This window comes from Hemicordylus capensis, chromosome 1 (assembly GCF_027244095.1).
Source record: "Hemicordylus capensis ecotype Gifberg chromosome 1, rHemCap1.1.pri, whole genome shotgun sequence".
In the NCBI taxonomy this organism is placed as follows: domain Eukaryota; kingdom Metazoa; phylum Chordata; class Lepidosauria; order Squamata; family Cordylidae; genus Hemicordylus; species Hemicordylus capensis.
Window position 1 is genome coordinate 372,539,538 of NC_069657.1, and position 15,802 is coordinate 372,555,339.

Sequence of the window (15,802 nt, forward strand, 5' to 3'; positions counted from 1 at the left end):
GTCCATTCACATGCATGGGCGAAATCGGCCTGGGCTTTCCTAGCCCAGCTTTGCCTGCGTGTATGAAGAGCCCCATTTTATTATGGGCTCAAACCAGGTTCCAAACTTGGATTTTGTTGTTGCTTAACTTTCTTATTACGTTTTGTTTCAATGCTGTGCGCTTCCCAGCAATAAAACAGGATGTTCTTTGAGCATCAATAAGAGTGAATGAAGAATGCCTTTTCTGCTTTAAAAGGCTCCTATTCAAAATTGCCCATGCATTTGCAAGTGTTTCCTTGCAACCACGAGGTTTACATTGGTGCAAAACTGGAATGCTAAAATCCTCATTAGGTGAAAAATCTATGTTGTATGTCCAACAGAGATGTAAAATCAGGGGACACACAGGACCTTGTTAACAGCCCATGTATTGTTTTGAATAGCGAATAAAGTATGCCAGATATACCCTCCTGCTGCTAGAGAATTTCCCTGATGTCCTTCCACATGTGTATATTTTCTGTATTGAAATCATTGCAATCACAGAGGTCATCCAAATAGACCTGAGGAACTCAAAATATTCTCTCTCGTGTCTACATGTACTGTAGACTGTTAAAACCTGAGGTCAATAGTTTCAGTAAAGCAAAGGTCAAATTACTAATGAGTGGGACATCACAGAAGTTTGCTGAAGTGATTTTACAGTGATACTTTGGATTTTGAGTTCCAGATTGAAAATATGTCATAATTGCACTTCATAATGCAAGTTTTCAACTATGTATGCGTCAGTGAGCTTTTAGGGTCAGGTTGAAGAGCATAGCTGTCAAGTTCCTCTGATTGGGGCCTTGCTTCTGAAGATATATGTTCCCATCATCTTTCCAAAGTTAACTCTCACAGCCTGACCTCTTGATTCCTTTATGTAGGTTTCTTTGGGCTAACTTTGTATGAGGGATGGACAGAAATTGGTTGTTAGGCCTTTGTTTTGTTTGTTAGTTTTTAAAGCAGTGCAAAGTGCTTTCAGAAGGGAGGTAGGGACTTTTTATTGCCCATTGCTGTGATGATAAGTCTCTGCCTCTCTCTCTCCCCAACTCTTGCACCGCCTTAAAAGCTGATACCATTTTTCTTCTAATACTAGAAGGGACATTAGGTATTGTTAACAAATCAGCCAGTCACACAGAGCTGAGTTTCTTTAGAATGCTTTACTGTTACGAGCAAGTATTGCCACTGCAAATTTAATATCTCGACTCCTTGCCATCCTTCCTTCTGATCAGTGGGATGTGGTCTCTCACTGTTGCACCTCTCTGTGTTTTGTGTAGGCCAGACAGATTCCCATTTTTAGTTTGCAGTTATTAATTCTCCTCCAGTGTGACTGAGCCCATAACGTGCTAGCAGAGTTAACAAATCAGCCAGTTGCAAAGAGCTGAGTTTCTTTAGAATTTTATATCTGCTACTTTCATCCACAGTAGGGGGTAGAACATTGTCAGCTGATTGACTGTGCCTCCCCTGCCTCCCATCTTCCCCATTTCCCCACAAAGAGTGTCTTTAAAAAAACCCAAAACATTTAAGTTTGTTGTTGCACACTTCCAGTTTATCAAACTTCTGCAGCATTTCCCCTCTTCTGCCGAGACTGCTTTGGAGCTTGAAATGGGAGAAACAAAAGTAACAGTGCTTATTAACAGAGTCATAAACAGAATAACAAAGTCTCCAGTGCCTCTGGAACATCCAGAGGCCTGGAGCCTCTGAAGTCAGGTGCTATATTAATTTAATTAATTGATTGATTGATCGATCAATTAATTAATGTGGTTTTAAGTAGCTCCTACTTCACTAAACACTGTTGCTGATTCTTAATTAATCACTTCCTAAAATCATGCTCTTATCATTCTCCTTTTCTCCCACCCAAAGTTCTTCTGTAATGACTTGGCTATAATCCCATACACATTTTCCTGGGAGTAAGCCCCATTGAACACAGTGGGATTTAGTTCTCAGTAAACAGTAGGCTGAAAGCACCATTTTCTCATTTTTATTTATTACATTTTAGATTAAATTGCTACTCTTGCACTCTTTCAAATGAGTGATTTAGAAGATAATCATGCTAAAAAGATTCTCTAGACAACTGCAAAAATGATTTTCTAGACTATAATAAGAAATCACTGAAATGCCTATAACCTTTTTATTTCTTGACTCAATGGGATGAAAACTGTAGGGAGTGTAGCCCTTTATGCATGACTAATACTAGCCAAATTTCTGGCAGATAGGTATGAGGTGTTGTTTTTTTTTGATGTTTTTTTAAACGCATTAGCATTTGAGGTTTCTCCTTATAATGTTGTTTTGTTTCTTGCAAGAATTAGACTAAAGCTGCAGGCATGTTAGGGGGACACATGCTGCTACTCAAATTACAGACAGATAAGGAGGCGGGTCTCATGATCGGTGAGACCCGCCTCCAGAGGGTTTGTGGGGAGAGCAGGCTAAGCCTACTCTCCCCACAGACTATCATTAAGCCTTTCCCAGGTGGCTGGATCAACCGCCCACATGACTGCCGGCTCCATCACGGAGCTGGTGGGGGTTTGGGAGTTCGGGGGCCGTGTGGCCCCCAGGAATTCCAGCATGCTCTGCGCAAGTGTGCAGAGCATGCTGGAGAGACCCCTGAGCCGGGAGGCTGCTTTTTAGCCTCCCAGTCAGGGATCTCCTTGTGAGTTGCTACGGTGTGGAGCAATCCAGAAACCCCAGTTAGTGGAGCACTCGCTCCGCTAACCTGGGCTAAGGGGAGGGCTTTGCAGGCAGGTTAGCTGCTTTTAAACCACCGGGCTCGCCTGCAAGCCCGGTGGTTTACATGACCAGCAAAAATCGAGCTAGGATATCCTAGCACAATTTTTGCTGGTCGTGAGAATAGCCTCAAGGTGTGTGCAGGTGGGGGTGGTTTCTGTGCATGCACACAAATTTGAAGTCACCCATTGCATAACCTTTTCATTTCTGCACAGAAAGGGATGTCACTTTGATGCATAGCAGACATTTCTCCTCTTCCAGTTTCAGAGAAATATCATCAGTGGTTTCTATGAAGGCACAGAGTGAGACCCCTCTCAGTCTTTCACACGAAATGGAGTTGAGTCAGCTAATAAATTATGCTATAGTCAGCTTATAAGGACAGGAATTAGCTGTGAAGTGTAATTTTCCTAGAAATACCAGTTGTGGAGTGGATTGGCTTTTTGTTTTGCTTTCAAAATTAGTTCTGGAATAGCCCATCTTGAGGCTTTAAAATGTCTCGCCAACCATATCCCAACCTGGACAAGAGTAATTGTTCCAGGTTATGTGGCAAGGTTTTCTCTGAACCGTGAAACTGCAGAGCAGGTGGGTCTGCTTGATGGCCCAGTAATCTTTGGGATGAACCAATTTCATTTTAGAAGATACCAGCATACTGCTTACTGCAAGAAGTGTGCTTCTAAATGCAAACATGCCACCACTGGTATTTTAAATGCTGATGTGTATGGTGCTCACTGGACTCAGGGTTTATTCCCATGATACAGACATTCCTCCCATCTTATAAACACCACCTTGAGAAGGAATTTGAGGGTGTCTGAGCCACAATCTCTCAGTGACTTTTCCTGGGTCATTGAAAGGTCACTATGCTTCTTTATGGAGCTGTAGACTCCATCCATCAGAGGTAACAACCTTGCCATTATTCACATGGTCACATAGACCAGGGGTTCCCAACACTGGATACCCACGTGTTGTTAGACTACGGCTTCCAACTAGCCAAGACTATTGTGGCAAGGGATCATGGAAGTTGTAGTCCAACATTGTCTAGGAACACATTTGGGAACCCCTGCCATTGATGAGAACATAATAAGGCTGTTCACATGAGAAGCTCTGGGATAGGGGCTGATACCACTGCTGCCCTGTTTGGTAGCCTGGGTATTTTTCCCAGGCTTTTACTGAGGTAAGAAAGTGTGTGCACACCCTCTTATCTCCTTCCTCAGTTGTGTGCCTGCTCAGGCTGCATGCAGCCCAGGCAAGCACAGATCCGGGCACCTTGAGCACCCGACTTGCAGGTTAATCCCCCAATGCACTGCACTCCTCCCACAGTACCTTGAGGGATGCAGGAGGCTGCAGTCTCCTTTTTCTCTCGGCTCCCTCACCACTCTCAGAGCTTCCATCTGCTGATGTGGGTGTGCATCGCTGCTAAGCCTGAGAGTGCCCTCTCCCCAGTCCTCCCCAGGCCTGCTAAGCTGCAGTCATGTGAACAACTTTAATGTAATTCTGTTTAACTTGTACTAACTTGTAGCTTTCAGAGATAACACAGCACACAGAATTTCACTGGTACAACAGTCAATGATAATGGCTGTGCCATCATTCTTTTTATAGACTGTTGTGAATGCAAGAAAAAAAGCCATTTGTCTTCCTAACACTATACTAATACTATTCTACTGCTGTCCCTGTCTGCGGCTAATTCTGCATTATCTAGTTTCAGTGTAAAGGACACATTTCAAATGTTCACAGTGCTTCACACACATTTTCTTTTTCTCCAACCAGGATATTTTTAACCTTTTCCTCCTCTTTTCTCCAGGTAGGGACAGAGGGAGGGAGGGGGGGGAGGAAAGTCCACCTCCTTTTGCTTGTCATAGGCAGGAAGCAGAAATCCAGAGCCATAGGAGAAACTCTAACTGCTACCTTCTTTCCCTGCTGGAGCCATTGCTGAGGCTATTCACACACGTGTGCAAAACTGGGCTAAGGAAGCCCAGCCTAGTTCTATATGCACATGTGAGCTGCCAGGATCAGGCCCAATCCCAGCAGCATGATGGCGGCAAACCTGCTTGTGGAGCCACTCTGCAAGCAACTGTGGATGACACACAATCAAACTAAGGGTAAGATAGCGCTCGCTCCCTTAACCTCATTTAAGAGGGTGGCTATTTAGGCGGGCTTGCCTCCATGGAGTCACTGGGCTTGCCCTTGAGCATGGTGGTTCTCACGGGTGAGCAAAATCCGGCTGGACTCCCTTAGCCCGGTTTTACAGACTCGTGAGAATAGCCTCGACATGTTTACAAATGACTTGGATGAGAGAGTAGAGGGAATGTTTATCAAATGTGACGATGACACAAAGCTGGAGGGCTTAATCAGGACCATAGGAGACAGAAGATTCAAAATTATCTTGAAGGACTTCAACATTGGGCAAAAACCAACAAAATGAAGTTCAACAGAGAGAAATATAAAAATCTTGCACTGAGGTAAGGGGGGGGGGAAGTCAAATGAACAAAAATAGGATGATAGAGACCTCAGAGGCAGGATGCCTCTGAATACCAGTTGCAAGGGAGTAACAACAGGAGAGAGGGCATGTCCTCAACTCCTGCCTGTAGGCTTCCAGCGGCATCTGGTGGGCCACTGTGTGAAATAGGATGCTGGACTAGATGGGCCTTGGGTCTGATCTAGCAGGGCTGTTCTTATGACCTGGCTTGACAGCAGTACATGTAAAAATAATCAAGGTGTTCTAGTGAATTACAAGTAGAGAACTGAGATACAGCTGCTAAAAACAGTAGAGCAATATTGGGCTGCATTCACAAGCATAGTGTTCAGAACATGGAGAAGTTATAACCCTCTCCTGTCCTGGTCACACCTTACTTGTCCAGTTATGAGCACCACATTTTAAGAAGGACATTAATAAACTGGAATAGATTCAGAGGAGGGCAACAAAGATGGTGAGGGGTCTGGAGTGGAAACCAAATCCTGTAATAAATGGTTGAAGGAACTGGTTATGTTGAACCTGGAGAAGAGAAGAGATGATAGCCGTCTTCAAAAATCTAAGGGGCTTTCACATTGAAGGAGCAGACTTTTTCTCTGGTTGTTCCTGAGGGCAGGGCTAAAACCAATGGATTGAAATGGTGAGGAAGCAGATTCAGAGTAGATATTAGGAAGAGTTTCCTAATGGAAGTTGTGGTTAGACAGTGGAAATATCTGCTTCATGTAGAGGTGAGTTCTTCTTCACGAAAAAGTTTCCAAAAGAGGCTGAGAAGCTCTTCTCATGATCAAGTGAAAAAGTCTACTCTCTTTTGTGGGAAGGAAGCCCGAAAGCACTCATCTCCCCACAAACAATCAACCCTTGGTCCCTGGGTGGACAGACTGCCCGCTCCAACAAGCAGTGGCACTCCTGCTGTCCTCACCTGGCAGCTCTGGGGGTCAGGTGAAGGGAAGCTTCGCCATGCAGCGCCCCACCCCCCAGAGCCCCAGTAATGCACCACACAAGTGCACGGTGCATTTCTGGGATCCCTCTCCCCACTGAGTGTCAAGCAGCTGCGGTGAACCCATGATCAAAAAGATGAAGTTAACGGAGTGCTCACTCCATTGACTTCATTTAAGAGGGTGGCTATTTAGGCAGGCTTGCTGCCATGGAGCCACCGGGCTCACCCTCAAACCTGGTGGTTTTCATGAGTGAGCAAAACCGGCCTGGGCTCCCTTAGCCCAGTTTTACTCGCTCATGAGAATAGCCTCTGAGTGTTGACCAGATTATTGTACTGAACTGTTGGGGTTTGTGATTATTTAGCAAAGCACCAAGGAAGCTACCACTTAACAGAGTGCAGAGTTTAGTTGTTGCAGCTATTTAAGTAACATGCATGGAAATCGCTGTAGAGTCTAAAAACTAAATTGATTTACTGATGAAGTACATTTGAGATAGGAAAGACTTATCCTATCTATCAGCTACATAATGAATAGGGAGAGAGAGAAAGATAGCAATAGCAATAGCAATAGCACTTACATTTATATACCGCTCTATAGCCGGAGCTCTCTAAGCGGTTTACAATGATTTAGCATATTGCCCCCAACATTCTGGGTACTCATTTTACCGACCTCGGAAGGATGAGTCAACCTTGAGCCCCTGGTCAGGATCGAACTTGTAACCTTCTGGTTACAGGGCGGCAGTTTTACCACTGCGCCACCAGGGACTGTTTCCATTTTCACTCTGAGAGGAAGGGAAGAGGACTGACTCACTACAGGAAGTACCTGAGGAGTCAAAGCAGAAGTCATAGAATAGAGGCAAAGCAGAGACTGGTAAAGAGACCCTCACTATCTACCTCTGCTCCCAATGCCCCTAGTGGTCATTAGGATAGTTGGTGCAAAAGGTCAATGCACTGGAACTCCATCTCCAACATGAACAGGAAGACCTCAAAGTTTCCTTCCAGCTCTAAAACTGAATGGGTTGCTTTTCCTCATTTAAGGCAAGCCTATCCAGATTTCTTAGGGCAATTTTTAAATTTGTGGGAAGTTTCCCCAACGTGGTACTGAGACTTGAGGCTAGTCTCCTGAAAGTGGAAGCCAAAATATGGTCTGTGAACTTTACCTTTTGGCTAAAACTAAAATTACTTACTTATCTATTTGATTTGTATATCGCCCTTCCAAAAATGGCTCAGGGCAGTTTATAGTTTTAAAAAAAAAATTTAAACCCCAATTACTTCCATCTGGTTTTGGCCCACTGACTTTGCTTGTTACTTTTAAACCAATCTGGTGTTTCCAGCTGGAGGCAAAACTCTTAACATATGGTTTATCAAATATTATATTGCCTTTAGGATATGAATGGGCCAAGGAGACAATAAAGCAGAGGATAAATGATACTGAACATCAAAATGATATGAATATAGCATCTAGCTATTTGAACTTGGAAAGAATAAATTGTAATTTTGAACTGGCAAATTATCTCTCTAGTCTACATAGCCCCTAGTTATAGAAGAGCTTTTACTTTGGCAAGATGCAATATTCTACCTTCAGTTGTTTTGTTCGGAATGCTTTGGAACATTCCGTATAATGAAAGAATATGCCCATGTGGTTTAAGTTCAGTGGAATCAATTGAACATATTTTTTTTAATTGCAAGTTTAATAAGGAAATATGGAACCCTCTTATTAAAGGTAAAGTGTGCCATTGAGTCGGTGTTGACTCCTGGTGATCACAGACCCCTGGAGTTGTCTTTGGTAGAATACAGGAGGGGGTTAAATATAATATATGTTCAATTGATTCCACTGAACTTAAACCACATGGGCATATTCTTTCATTATATGGAATGTTCCAAAACCCCGCTGATATGTTTCCCAGACTATGGGAATCATCTATATTGGGCAGCAGCGATATAGGAAAATGCTGAAAGGCATCATCTCATACTGCATGGAAGGTAGCAATGGTAAACCCCTCCTGTATTCTACCAAAGAAAACCACAGGGCTCTGTGGTCACCAGGAGTTGAAATCAACTTGACGGCACACTTTACTTTTACCTGTTACCAATTGGTGTTCTTCTGAATTTTGCTCCTCCCCTTTCAAGAATTTGTTGTCACTTATTATTGTCTCTATTGAGAAGGACTGAATGGATCATTAAGATTAGCTCTGTCAGCCCTTCTCTGTCTTGTACATTTGCAAAGGTCTCACAAATACAACGGATTTCCAGATCCTCCTGCAAAGGTTCTGGGATAGAGGTTGAATTAGCCAAAAAGGTCCTGAATTTCTTATGATACATTAATAATAATAATAAGAGAATGAAATAGCCACTGGGAGCTATCAATCAACCAGACTCTTTTGAAGCCTTGAAGCTTTACTTTGAAAACCCATCATGCTTCTGCTCAGCCTGCAGTGCAGTGATACTACAAGTGTCAACTTGTCACATTTTATTTTCATTCACACAGTGCAGAGGAAGCCACCAGATTGAAAGGGGAGGCACATTTCTCCACCATGCTTTCCCCATCACCCACTTCTTAGCAAGTGTAGGGATGGCAGCACCATCTGCATTGGTGCAGGAGGTGATGGGAAGGGAAGTTCCCCGATCATTTGTCTGCCTCAGGAAGGTAAGGAAAGTGTCCACATCATGTCAAAGCAACTTTCTTCTGAGCTAAGCACCAGAACTGGAGCTGTTGCACCTGCTCCTGACTGCTGTGAGGAAAATATAAAGCAGAAGAGCTGTGAGGATGTGCAAAGCTGAGGCAGCTGCTCTCTGCCTGGCAACAAACTGTTCATTGCTGTTTCTCCCATATTTTGGTTTGAGCTCCAAACAAAACTCAGAGGGTGTCAGCACTGTTTCCACTAATATCAAGGAAGCCTTCATCCTTGGGGTGGTTGGCAAATCAAGCTGCAGCAAGAAGTCTCACTGTGTTCAGTGCAATTTACTCTCAGGCAAATATTATAGGATTACAGCCTTCCTTGCTGTTTTTCTGCAATCCAAAAGAACTGTAACTACTTGTGGTGCATTGGGCCCCTTCCACTTTTAAAAATAATTGCTCCCCAAACCCTGTGTAAACTGAGAGTGCATACAGATGTGCATTTAAACAGGCACCAGTGCCCCCACTCCTTGTGGAGTAAGCCTAGCTTCCCTCCATCTTTGCAATGCTGCTGAGAGACATACTCCCAGCACTGATTGTCAGGTCTCCTTCCCCTTCCCACATGCATCAGATAGACTGCCTGCCTTTTAAAAGAACATAAGTTTCTTAGATTGTGAACCGCCCAGGGACCTTTTTGTATGGTGAGGTATAGACATGTACTAAAATAAATAAGTAAGATACGCCTGGCTGGATCAGACCTAAGGCCTCTCCAGTACAGCATTCTCTTTCCCAGAGTGGCCCACCAGATGCTCCTGGGAAGCCCACAAGCAAAAGATAAAGGCATGCCCTCGCTCCTGCTATTGCTTCCCTGCAGCTTGTACTGAAAGGCATACTGAACCTAGAGGTAGCACACAGCCATCTTGACTTGTAGCCACTGATAGACTTGTTCCACACTATGCTGTGAGACATGTAAGCCAATGTCCTCAAATGTGTGGTCCCAACCCCTTTTGTGCCAAGATAATGTGGCTGCAGGAGCTCTTGAAAAATATGAGCAACAGTATCAGCATCTAACAACAGGGCTTTAGCTCAGTGATAGAGCATCTGCTTTACATACAGAAAGTCCCAGCTTCAATCCTCAGCATCATCACATTGGGCTGGGAGAGACTCCTGCCTGAAACCTTGGAGAGCCGCTGCCAGTCAGTGTAGACAAGTTAGCTAGATGGATCAAGGATGAGCTACAAGGCATAGTAGGATCAGTTGCAAGACATAGGAAGCTGCCTTGATCCAACAACTACAACGGACAAGAAAATCAGCCTTATCCAGTCATGCCTGGAGCTGGGCCACTACCATGTATCGCTCACCCTGCTCAGATGGAGAAGAATCAAACCATCCTTATAGGTTCCCTGTGATCAAACGATTTCTTCCTATTGCCTCAGCAAGTGAGCTTGACAAGGTTTGCTTGATTTAATCAGTCAAGATACGCAAAGATTCAGAGCACATGTGGTCACCTGTAGTTCTTAAAGCACCCTCTCTCTATAAACATGAAATATAAAGAGCAGGAATTAAAAGCATATCTGGTTTAGACTGTTTTGTATCCATTAGCAGAATGCTGTTCCAATCAGTGTACAGAGAATATCAAATCTCACACTAAAGCTGAAGAGACTCCCACTATATTTAACAGTTTAGTTTGAGGGTTCCTTTGATTTTTGCTGCCTAATTAGGGAGCAATTATGTGAGAGCAGGCAATCTTTTTGATCACAAATATGTTAACAACAGAAACAGGGCTTCTTTGGGATGCAGTTCATGATGGCTGATGGAGCATGGTAGATGAAGGTAAAGACTCTCATGTCTAAACCACAAGCAGTTTGTTTCCAATACTGACATTAATTAGTGTGCTGGGTGTCGTACTCTGAAAAGACTGAATGCAAAGTATATAGACACTCTGATGGTCCCTTTCTTCAGGAGCTTGACAAAGTTTTAGCAATTGTTTTCAGCAATATAAGTCAGGATCAGAGTGTTCATTCATTTAAAAAAATGTTAATTGTCTTTTTGCCCCCCCAAAAGTGGTCAAGGTAATGTAATTAACCAACACTATTGTTTAAAGTAGGAAATGACTAAAACAGCAAAAACAGTGGCTGACATCCAGACTAACTGACCTGCAGTCCTCATGGATATATTGGGGGGGCATGGGTGCAGCAGAAGGAAGGGGGGCTAGAGAAAATGGCCCCTCCCCCATTGCACATGCAAAACTTTGTTCTGTGCATGTATTCTGCACTTGGGATGTGGGCAAAATGGATCTTGTGTTTTGTTTTGAGCTTGAAATGAAATGCAAAACAGATGAAACATTTTGTCAAAACAGCGGTCAAGTCGGCTGTTTTGATGAAACAATACAAAATGTTTTCAGTGTTTTGGCCATAGCAATCAGAACACCCTATTTTTCCCCATGGGTAGCTCCTAGGGTCACCAAAGTGGGTTGTGTCGTAGGGCATGATGGGTGCTACCTACCACTCAACACACAGAAAAAATGGGCAAGCGGGCCCGGTGATTTTAAACATATTTTAAGCCTAGGATCATATGGGAGTTTGGGGGAAAGGTTAAAAATGTGTTTAAAATCGCCTGCTTGCCCATTTCCTGCCCCAAACATATATAGCACCCATCATGACCTTCCACATAACCCACATTGATGTCCCTAAGAACTACCCATGGACAAGCTCTTACCCATGGGGTGTTTTGAGTTTCCCCATTGTTCCCTATGTCCAGAACTGCACTCACAGAGTGCACACAAGTTTTGTATTGCAACACAATTTTGCCACCTTGCCTTAGAAAACACTGCAGGATCACACAGTAAAAGGGAATCTGTCCCTCCCAACACACATTTCAAACACAGTCCAAAAATGGCCAAAAAAGAATCACTGACCCAGAATCCACTGCCAGTTTGCACTGCACTAACATGATTGGTACAAGTTGCTCCCTCACACCCAATTATGTTATTAATTATCCTTACTTCCTAGCATTGCAACAGCTGCCACAACAGCACCCTTAGCAGCAAGCATAGCCATACGCTCAACCAGAGCACCTTCAGCCACTGTCAGAACCCACCTTGAAGGGTATTCTGAGCCTGATGAAAATGGGCTCAGAATACCCAAGAGTCCATAGCAGACTTGGGGGATGGCGATTGGGGGACACTAGCACCTGCAGAGGCCCTGGAACTCCCCTCAGAGCAACCCCCAGAAGAAGACCCTCTTCCATGGACTCCCCAGGACCCCCCTGTTACCTCCCAGGGGGAGGTAACGCTGAGGAGACGCTGCCTCCAACTCCAACGAGCCCTTCTGAGGAAACCCCTTGCTTCACAGCCACCCCATCCCCACAAGTCCAGTTAAGAGCAGGGGTGTGGCCACAGCCCACCAGGACCCATCAGGACCCCCATTTGGACTCTCTGACACGGCAGCATACCCATGTGTGTGAGGAACTCAACCAATGGCGCAAGAGTGCTCGCCTTGCAGCTAGAACACAACAAACTCAGGAGGTCTCCTCAGGCGGAAGAACAACAGGATTCATCATGAGTAAGGAACTCACTGCACTCCGGGTGTGCTGACTTCTGTAATTTCCCCAAATGCAGGAAACTCAATTGTATAACAGGGATGTACATGAACCTGTTTGGAGGACCTTTTACGGGCCTCCGAACAGGTTTGAACACTGGGCAGGGGCATGTTTCAAAGTTGAAGGTGGGGGAGTCTCATTTTAAGGGTGGGGGAGGGTGCACTTACCCCTCCTTTTGCTTTCCCCCCGCTGGCGCCCAGTATTTTAAATGTCCTACAGGGCGGCAGCATACTCCCCTGCTGCCCCGTTTGCTCTTCGGCTAGAAGTGGCCAGAAGTAGTTGGCAGGCAGGCACCCACCCTTTGTGAGCACGACCATCGCGAGCACACATGTGCCAGCTACTTCCAGCCACTTCCAGCCAAAGAGGAAACAGTGCACCAGGGAAGTATGCTGCTGCCCCATAGGACATTTAAAATACCAAGCGCTGGAGGGGGGAAAGCGGAAGGAGGGGTAAGTGCCCTCTTCCCCGCCCTTAAAGTGAGACACCCCCACCCCCACCCGAGCCACCTCCGCCCAGTGCCATGCACATCCCTACTCATAATTTGTGATAGAATGCTTGCTCTCATTCTCCAGGAACACGGCCCTTTCCTAATAGTATGTACCTAACAGTATGGCCCTTTCCTAACAGGTCACTTCTTTTCCTGGCCCAGATGCTGGCAACAACTGCTCAAACAGGTCAGAACCTAGTGAGTTCTCATGCCAGCTGGAGCCCAGGACTCCTGCATTCCTGCTTCTGCCTAACCTGGACAATCTTGCCCTGCTCCTGAGACTCTGCCCAAGTTACCACTGAATTGGGACTCTTCCCTGTGAAAACTCACTGGAACTTCCACTCCTGGGGAGGATCGACAACTCTGCCAACCCTGCAGAACTGCCACCTACAGATGGATGAGCACTTCTGTGTTTGGTGCAGAACAGCCACGTTTTGACTGAGTACACCCTGCAATGCAGTCTGCAGAGCACACCAGAGCACTGAGTGAAGCACAAGTTAGTCTCAATCCAGATATGGAGCTCATCACAGCAATCACCACAAATATCACAGGGGGGAGAGAGAGAGAGAGAGAGAGAGAGAGAGAGAGAGAGGTAGATATGCCACTGTGCATTTCTTGCCACAATACTATCTCACAAACAAATCAAACCACAGCTCAAGGAAGGAAGGCACTCAAGTCCAGCCCTTGTCAATCTGAGAGCCACCAAAACCAGAAAATTACAGCAGCAATAGAAAAGCATATTATACTCAGTGCTGAGAAAAGAAAACTACAAAATAAAATAAAGCCTACCTTTCTCCTCTCCTGATATATCATCCTCAAGAGAGGCATAAGGGTTCTCTCTGCCTCCCCTTTGAATACATTTTGAAATTCCCTCCTTTTGGGCTCTCCCTTAGTTGCCCATGACAACATTTGATTTGTATGATGACAAACCAACCAAGCAGCAAAGAGATCGCAAGCCAATCAGAAACCAGTGCCAGAAAACCAATCAGCAAGGGGAAAACAGGCCTCCAAAATGGAGCTTGAAACATCTTGATTGAAATTGGGTTGATTTGTTTTGAGCTCAAAACCAGCCCTTTATTTAGGGCTGTTCTGCTTTGAGCTTGTAACAGCCCTTTTCAAGTCGAAACATTTCACCATCAGAACATTCTGCACATCCCTATCCTGCGCATGTGTCTAGATGGCAGCCAATAATTTCTAAAAACAGAAAAGACACCAGCAAACAACAGTTACCTTAATTGATTTTTGACATCCCTATGAAAATGAAAAAGATTAAAGGATTGAGGCCTCTCTATGCTGCCCTGCTATGATGATACCTTTCCCCCATAGCCACACTAAGATAAGCCGACAGAGAGATCATTCACACAACTGGGCCGGGTGGGGGAGCGGGCAGGGGAAACGCTTGGCTTCACTCACCTTCCCTCCAAACGATTGGCAAAACATCACACATGATCCATTGTTGGGGAGCCAGGATGATACATCCCGGCCTCCAAATATCCCACAATGTACTGTGTGCCGAGCACAGTGCATTAGGGGATTCCCACAGGAGACAAGTGCTCTAGGCAGCTGTCTCTATGTGCGGCCGGGCTGGAAGCAGCCTGAGCTCACATATGAACAGGAAGCCTGTTCACTCTCTTGACCTTGATGAAAAGCCAGACTAAAAAGCCGGGCTAGGCAGCGCTGCCCTGACAGGATTGGGCCCGATCCCGGCAGTTCTCACACAAAGCCTAACCCAGGTTGGGCTTCCCTAGCCTGGGTTAGCCTGTGTGTGAGAACAGCCTCAGCGTATTCTATTTCTCCTTCTGACCAAGATGTTCCAACAATGGGGGGCGAGGGTGATAACAGTCCTCAGGGGCCTGCTACCATGGTAAGTGCTATAGGAAATGCAAAGTTCAAGGAAAGGAAAAGGTTGGGTTAGGTTTTTTTCCCATTGAGGAAGTCCAGAAAATTAAATTATGATGGGGCCCTAGTACAGCTGAGGCCTTACTCTGCAGTGGACTTAGCAAGATTTATTGTGAATGTTTTGAGAACCTGAAGTGTTTATTCCAGCTAGGAATGTCTGTTTTATGGAATAAGAATGTTGTGAAATCAGTTGCATTGCCTAACAATTATGCAGTCCCATAAGAGGATGTGTATATATTAGAAACCATGTGATATCACAGGAAGGTGCAAGAAAGATTGTGGTGATGCAAGGAGAGGGAGAGAAGCATCCTTTTAAGAATGAGAGAGAAAAAGTTATCTATTGCACCATAAGGAAATGTGTAGCCAACACCAATTAGGCTACCTCAGACACCATTTGCTGTTTCTTTCCCCTGTGCTTAAGAATTGTCTGCTCCCCACAGTTTGTCTGGGGGGCAGGTCCTTTGCCCTGGCCTTTGTGAAAGGCACAAGTCAGATCTTGGCCAGCCATTGGCTGGAGGACTGTCTGGGGGCGGGGCACCAGCTGCCATTGCAGTTTGCGACCTGCCCCAGACTCAGTCTGGAGTTTGCAAGTGACAGGGACAGTCCTCCTCGTCGTCTCTCCTGGACTTTGTGCAGCCTGGGCTGCGGTGCCGAGCCGCATCAGGGACGTACCGTTGGTTGGGAGCTCGTTCAACAGTGGGCATCTGGCAGCACAGTGCATGGCTTGAGAAGTGGTTTTTGTGTTGTGGGGTTGTTTGGGTGGCTGGATTGAAGGGCTGGACAGTGGGGTAGCTGCATGTGTGATGGTCGTGCTGCCGTTGGGCCCGCTCCCATCCCTCCCCTCATTTTCATTCTTGTGCCCCGTTTGGTTGCTTTGCTCAGCCTCTCAGGCTGACCAGCTGTGTCGTGGGCATCCTTAGTTGGGGTGGGGGTGGGGGTGGGGGGTTGTGGCACCTGGGCTACTCACTGGGTGTGTGGTATTGCATGTTCTGGGTTTTCTGTGGTCAGCTGTGATATTATTGGGGCTTGCTACTGTGCACTGCATTGTCATTATACCACGAAAAA

General features: G+C 45.4%; 1 long non-coding RNA gene across 2 annotated transcripts in view; it reads right to left on the reverse strand.

Annotated features, from left to right (window-relative positions):
- Positions 1-1,150: 1,150 nt before the first annotated feature.
- The window catches only part of LOC128344826 (uncharacterized), a 44,280-nt gene continuing 29,628 nt past the window's right edge, over positions 1,151-15,802 (reverse strand). For both annotated transcript variants that reach the window (XR_008316073.1, XR_008316072.1), the window contains 2 exons: positions 10,113-10,284; positions 1,151-1,608 (listed from right to left, as the gene is read on the reverse strand). This is a non-coding gene — a long non-coding RNA (uncharacterized LOC128344826). The remainder of the gene's footprint in view (positions 1,609-10,112; positions 10,285-15,802) is intronic.